A 7,948-nucleotide genomic window follows, 5' to 3' on the forward strand; every position below is an offset into this window, starting at 1 on the left:
TGACTCAAAAAAATGGCTGCACTTCTCAGGAGTTTCTTCGGGGTTCTCTTCAGCGTGGAAGGCATCTTTATCATCATCAAAAGAAGGAGCTTTATCAGTACGTTAGTCTAGGGCATCCACAGTAATCAAACCTGCATTAATCAAACCGGAAAGGCTGCCTCTGGTTTCCTGAAGTTCCTCCGGAAAGCGGCACAGCAGACATCACACCGATGGGTGGAGAGCAAAGCGATTTTCTGCTTCACAGGACGGCTGCTCTCGGGGAACTCCACGTCTCGTGGAGGGCTCTGTCCTGGGCGCAGCCTCCCATCTGCAGGGCTAGGGCCCACCCAGGCACTCCCCCCAAGAGGGGCCAGCAGGCAACTGAGCACTGGAAGCTTCCCTTTCAGGTTGGTGTCTCCCCCACAGATTCCTCTGAGCACCCTTCTACCTACACTTGAGCAACACAGGCCTGAACTGCCTGGGTCCACTGAGATGCAATGGTTTTTGTTTTCAGTAATAAATATCACAATAAATTCATGGCTGATTGAATCTGCGAATTCAGAGTCGCCGATATGAAGACTCCACGGGTAGGCGGGCCAACTATAAATTACACAGGGACCTCTCGCTGTGCGGAGGGTGGGCGCCGCTGACGCCTGCCTTGTTCGAAGGTCAACTGCACTTCTGTCCCTGCCTCCTGACCAGAGGAACCAGAGGCTCCTGGATCTTGAGGCCAGTCGTGAGCCAGTGGGAGAGGAGGAGGCTGAGCACAACTGGAATTTCAGTCCATGTTTGTTTACCTTCTCCTCCCCCGGGCTTTAAGCGCCTTGAAGGGAGGGCTGAGCCTGGGGTCTTCACCGAAGCAGTGTCTGCCCAGGGCAGGAGCTCACGCACACTTTTTGACATTTTATTCACTTCCTCGTGGCTGTTGACTCACTAAGGGATGAGTTATGGCAAGTGGGATCATGTGTGTTAAGGCCTTTATTTCTTTTATGGTATCAGAAAGTTCTCACAGTATTAACATCGGAGCCTGGGGCTCACTTGGGTAATATCTCTCTGGATAAAGCAAATACCATGAGGAAGAGACGACACTTTTATCCCGCAGGCACACATCGCGTGCTTATCACACACCAGGAACTGAACTGAATGTATTAGAGGACGCGGGGGTAAGCAAGACAAAGTCCTGGCCCCTGAAACCTTAGTCTTTTTTAAGTTTAACTATCTGTTGTAATTTATTGTCTTTAACTTTTGTTTTGTTTTGTTTTGTTTTTGAATGCAGGCATTGGGGACCTCACACACACTAAGCATGCGCTCCACCACTGAGCTATCCCCTCCCCTCCAAAAAAAAGTTAGTCTCATAATTCAGGGAAAAAACAAACAAACAAGGACAGGTATGCACAGAACTAGCACAGGCAGCAGGTGACAAGTGTGGAAGCAGCTCAGAGGGCTCGCTTCTCGCTGGGGGCGCTCAGCGTCCTCCGTGGACGTCCCCTCCCCACTGACCCCTCCTTTCTGACTAATTACCGGCTAACTTGCCCGAATCGCCTCCTGAAATAGAAAAATGCCTAGAAACTCAAGGTTTATGTTTTAGCCACTGGAGTAGCTCCAGAAGCAGTGCACCGATTTAGGAGACGCGCTCGATAAATATTTGTTAAATAAGTAAATGAAGGCGGTGAGGGCAACGAGAGCCTGTCATCGGGCTGCCCTGCTCCCCTCCTGCCGGGTGGCCCTGGCTGCTCCTCCCAGGGAAGACCAGACGGGACGGCGAGACCTGGTGGAAAGCACCACGACGGACACACTCCAGTTCGACAAGAACAAACAAAGCAAGACCCTCAGGGCTGCTTGTGAACGAACGGTTCAGAAAAAGCTAAATAGCAAGAAAGACTATGATTATTGAGATGAGCAAAGTCACAACGTTCACTTCCCATGCAGGTTGGCGCTCTTACTACAAACTTCTAGATCTTACCCCTTTTCGTAAAAATCAAAGAGGGAGGGGATGATTCTGCGAAGCACTTAGAAGAGGATCTCCATGTAGTGTTCCCTTCTCTAGAGGCTCCTTGTGGTGTAAAAATTCACAAATCACATCTTGGCAGTGACTGCTTGCCACAATCTTTAAGGTCTGCCCCCTTAACAGAGGCACTGGGGACTTAACCCAGGACCTCGCGCACGCCGAGCGCAGCTCTGCCACTGAGCTCTGCCCCCCACACCAAGACCCGCCATGGATGGCAGCGGCGGCACCAGCCACGGTGCTGGTGAGAGTCACCGCCCTGGGGCCTTCAGCACACCCGTCTTCATCCCTCGTAAATTCGCAGGTGGTTATCGTCCCCATCGTGCAGAAGAGGAAGCAGAAGTTCAAGCGTGTTCAGAAATCGGCCCAAGATCAGACAGCAGGTGACTGAGTCAGGATTTACACCTCGATCAGTCTGACTCAAAGACCCATGCGCTTCCCTCTCCCTGACTTCATGCAGTGAAAGCCGCACAGGCGCGCGGAGCAGCTCGCCTCCGCGCAGCCGCCGTGCTCACCACCTGCGTCTGCTCCACGAAACCCACCGACGGCTGGTAACCCTGGGCGCGGGGATCCCAGAGTCACCCTGCCTTCTGCCTCCTCCCCTCTGCCTCCCGGCCTCTCTCCGAGTGACCCCCAGCTCCTCTGTCCGTGGGCGGTCTATCCAGAGCACCCCTGCGTTCACATGTGCTGGACACAGGTAAACCCTCCACGCTCGCAGGAGCTGCTCCGGCCTCTGCGTCTCAAACAAAGAATCAGAATAAATGGGAACCTTTAAGCCCAGGGAGACCGTCACACACATCCTCACGTCTCATTCTGGGTTTCGCACCGATGCCTGGGTTTCCAGGGCCTAGAGACGGCGAACGCTGAGTGCGCACCGCACGCACGCGTCACTGCGACGTGATACTCGTCGCCCGAGGGAGTCACCACAGCCCCGTGGGGTGCGCCGCGTGAACTGGCCCCGGCTCATGAACCAAGGAAGGGGTGTCGAAATCAGCAGTGGAAGCGCTGCCCTTCGAGTTTCAGGCTCCAGAGCCCGCCCTCCGCGGCCCCCCCCCGCCCCGGGTCCCCACCCATCTGCATCCAAACTAGCCGTCCAGCGCCAGCTGAGGTTTAGAGACTGCTTGGCGCCGCGCTCGAATGTCAGACCGCTCGTCGTTGCTTCGAGTCCACGGCTCCCCGCGGCTCGGCTCCGATTCCGTAAGCAGAGGACTCGTCCCTCTCTTCCCCCACGCACCCAGCGCCGGGACCAACGCGCAGCAGGCGCTCCCGGACCGGACCTGGGGGGAGCCTTTGCGAAGTCCAAAACAGGCCGCGAATGTCAGACGCCGTGGCAGACTGGTAGGGAAATACCTAGGAACAAACAGCTTCTCAGCACCCCCTGACTTAAAGGTATTTTTCTGGTTACTTTGATACTAACCAGGTTAAATCAATTAATACTAGCAGAGAAATACTTCAAAACCTGAAACTGCGTTTTCTCTAATTACAAATGAGAGCAGTTCAAATTCCAGCCCACGGCGTGTGAGGTCCTACACGTCAGAGAGGCTGCAAAGAATTACAGGTCACAGTTCTTTTCCTTGAGAAATTCACCACGGACAGTCTTTCCTAAGGAATAGAAATTGAAACATACAAGAATAAATGACAACTCGATGAAGTTGGGAGGGGGGGAGAAGAAACGACAATACAAAATACCAGCCAAAAAACCCCAAAAAACCAAAAAAACCTGGCAAGTTATGTAATTAATTGCTAGATGAGAGCATATACAATAAATTTGTCCAAACATTGCTGAAGCAGATTAAATAATTTAATCAAAAGCAGCCGGTATGTTTGTAAATCAGAGAATTGACACAATTACTCAAGAACTGCCTGAGGACTCAGGTAGTAAAGCCAGGTTGGAACCAGGAGACTGGCTTTTGCTGACTCCTGGGCTGTACTGAAACTATCACTTAGTGTTTCTATTTCTCGGTCTGAAAATTGGGGCCAGTAGGTTAAACTAGCCTAGAGATGGATTCTGAAAAATAATTAATCTACCAGAAGGACAGGAAAAGGCTTTTCTAATGCTATAGAGGGGGAAAAAAAGCAAAATTTACACTATGGCACAAGTTCAGCAGACTCAAAGCAGCACGTGGAAATTAAACCCCATTTGAATGTAAAAATGTAGAAACTTCAGGAGACCTCAAACAGGCTTGTATGTTATCAATGGCGGTTCAGTCCAAATCAGGTCAGTTTCACCACTCGGATGGGATGGTACTTTTATTTTGCACAAAATATCAGGCACTATTGGATTGTATAGTTTTCTGCAAAGATACCCTTTATTTGAATTGATGCTCAGTTGAAAATAGAAGAGAAAATTCGTAGAGATAATTGGGACTTTTAGGGGCAGGATTTCAGTCACTCTCTTCGGTGTTTCCTATCACTTGAGAAAACAATGTAATCTTTGTAGCCTGTAACGTTCCCAAGGCCCACCAGGAAAGGCCCTGAAAATAGATACCTAACATCAAATTGTGCCCTTTATGGACACTAAGTATTGGCATAGATGGGGAGGTTTTACTCAATGAATACAAGATATTGCCACAATTTAATTTTACCCTCAGATGGACCAACTTGACAAGGTCTTCCGAGTCTCAGGGACACTGGAATGTCAGCTTAACAGTGTTATCTGACATGGTCAGGTCAAGGCAAATTTTCTGCCTGGTCTTAGGCGTCCTAACTATCAACTCCCGGGTCCTTAAAAACCTAGTTCAACCTGAATCCTTTCCCTTTTTTCCTCTAAGCAACCCGTGGAAGCCTCTATAATTCTCATCTTATAAAAGGATTCATTTAAAGGTGGCTTGAGAGTTAATGGTTAAACCCATTGTTTGTAGTTTCATGAATATAGGTCACAAGCCTTTAGACAGAAGGTACATAAAGGGGTGGCGAGCAGTTCAGGACCTGATTACAACATGTCTGTCAAACCCAGAGGAACAAACAATGTATCTGATTGATTAAAAAAAAAAAAAAAAAAGTCAGCAGACCATTCTTGTGCTTTTAGCCCCAAACCTTGCCCCAAAATAAGACTGGAAGTTGAAGAAAAAGCCTTCAACTCCCCAGGACCCACTCCCTTTAGGGCAAAACTCTCAGTTACATTCAAAATTCTCATCTTTCCTCTCGCAGGTTCAGCTGCTGGTGACAGAAGAGCCCACCCATGGACAGTGGTCCCGAGGATGGAGAGATCTCTGAAGAGCAAGACCCCCCCCCCCGCCCCAGCCGCGCAGGGCAGAAGAGCTCCTTCACTGCTATCATTTCTGCTCCACTCGGCCTCTCGTCTTGTGACAGGGAAGGCCAAATACTAACCCTGCAGACGAACAATGTGCAAGAATGACCCTTTGAGAACAGTTTAGGGAGAGGAATATAATTTCTGAGCAGTCATTTTTATTCCTCAAACTAATAGCACATCTAAGTCTCTCAGTACCAGTGATTTGGACTCTTTGAAGCCGATTGTAATGTGATGTCATCTCCCATGTGAGCATGAACTGTCCCCTCGCCCGTCTGCTCACCAGCACCACGTTTGGCATGTGTCATTCAAAAGGTTCTCAGTAATGTGTTCGGTGAACAGCTCTGCAGACGACACTGGTTTAAACTCAACTGGTGGGGATTTCAGATGAAAGGTGCAAAGCACGTGTCTGATTGTAAAAGAATATTTAGACTCAAACAGGTAAATAAAATGCAGTTGGAAACTGTGGACATTTAATTAAAAGACTATATGGATAAATTAGGAGTTTGGGATTAACATATACACACTTGTATATAAAATCGATAAACAACAAGGACCTGCTGTACAGCACAGGGAACTGTATTCAATTTCTTGTAATAAACTATAATGGAAAAGAATCTGAAAATGTGTGTGTGTATATATATATGTTATATATATATATATATGAATCATATATATATATATGAATTGCTGTACACCTGAAGCTAACATTGTAAATCAACTATACTTCAATAAAAAAAAATTAAATTAAAAAAAAGACTATATGGGTCAATTCATACAATCACATTTAAGAGTTATAAAGCCCAAACAACTGAATAATAAAAATTGGACGTGGGGATTGTATAAGCTTTTATAAATGTGTCCCAATGTTCCCATGGTATGAAAGAGGGCTGCATTCGTGATCATCTACATGAAGAATTATCCTGCTGTACTTTCAGAGCCAAGGGAATCATAAACCAGAGATCTCAGAGTAAGTAAATGATACACTTGGATACAGCACTTAAATTTTGCCTTTCGCATGCTGGAGAGGCTGTGGAGAAAGGGGAACCCTCCTACACTGCTGGTGGGAATGCAGTTTGGTGCAGCCACTATGGAAAACAGTGTGGAGATTCCTCAAAAGACTAGGAATAGACTTACCATATGACCCAGGAATCCCACTCCTGGGCTTGTATCCAGAAGGAAATCTACTTCAGGATGACACCTGCACCCCAATGTTCATAGCAGCACTATTTACAATAGCCAAAACATGGAAACAGCCTAAATGTCCATCAACAGGTGACTGGATAAAGAAGAGGTGGTATATTTATACAATGGAATACTACTCAGCCATAAAAACTGACAACATAATGCCATTTGCAGCAACATGGATGCTCCTGGAGAATGTCATTCTAAGTGAAGTAAGCCAGAAAGAGAAAGAAAAATACCATATGAGATCGCTCATATGTGGAATCTAAAAAACAAAAACAAAAACAAACAAACAAAAACAAAGCATAAATAAAGGACAGAAATAGACTCACAGACAGAGAATACAGACTTGTGGTTACAAGGGGGGTGGAGGGTGGGAAGGGATAGACTGGGATTTCAAAATTGTAGAATAGACTACACTGTATAGCCCAGGGAAATATACACAAAATGTTATGATAACTCACAGAGAAAAAAATGTGACAATGAGTGTGTATATGTCCATGAATAACTGAAAAATTGTGCTGAACACTGAAATTTGACACAACATTGTAAAATGATTATAAATCAATAAAAAATGTTAAAAAAAAAATTTTGCCTTTCGCACGGACTGGGTCCTGACCAAATGGAAAAAGGAATTAACTAGCTCAGCAAAATACCAAACCAAACTCCCTTCCCTGCCACCAGGGAAAAATTTTAAAAGGCTCTCCTCACATGCTGTAAGGTCCTTGAGGGCAAGGATGGTGTCTTCAACTTCTACTGCATTTTCCATAACACCCACCAATACGCTAAGGGATGGTTAACAACACTTTGGTAATAGAAGCTGAGTGATCAATCTTCTGAATTTGAAAATACAACTCACAGCCACTTCTATGACCACATGCCTCTATCTCAATATTGGAAATTTCCTTAAACATGAAAAGAATCAGTAAATTGGAGAGAATTTGATCTTTTTTAAAACGCAGGGATTTTACCATGATGCTGTTTGGAGGTGGTCAGCTGCGAGCACGGCCAGGCAGGGCCACGCGCTCACAGCCCCTTCCCCGGCCTCCCGGCGTGGGACTGGCCGCCGCAGCTCACCGCGCGCCCGGCTCGAAGCGGGACCTGAGCGCAGCCCCCGACCCCAGAGGGGCCACCGCGACTCAGAGGCCGGGTCACTGGCTCTTACACACCGAAAAGTTTCTTTTTAGGATTTCGACCTCTCTTTGGCTTGCTTCTGGCACTGAAATACCTGAAGGCTACCTACCAAACTCTGTCAAAAAAAAAAAAAAACAAAAAAAACCTTTTGAAAATGAAACCAAAAAAAACCTTGAAAAAGCAAGGGTAGAAGCTGATCAGCGGTGTGAAAGCCGAGGACACGAGAACCCAGGGGAGGGACATCTGGAAGAGCAGGGTGCATGGAGCCACTCTGTTTTGCCAAAAATATGCATTTCTTATTTGAGAGAGAGTGGTCCAGAGACAGAAGAAATGCAGGGTTTGGGGGTTTTTTTGTTCTGGGTTATTCTTTCAAATTTTTCATTTTAAAAGAAAAC

The sequence above is a fragment of the Camelus dromedarius genome, chromosome 21 (genome assembly GCF_036321535.1).
Source record: "Camelus dromedarius isolate mCamDro1 chromosome 21, mCamDro1.pat, whole genome shotgun sequence".
Lineage (NCBI taxonomy): Eukaryota > Metazoa > Chordata > Mammalia > Artiodactyla > Camelidae > Camelus > Camelus dromedarius.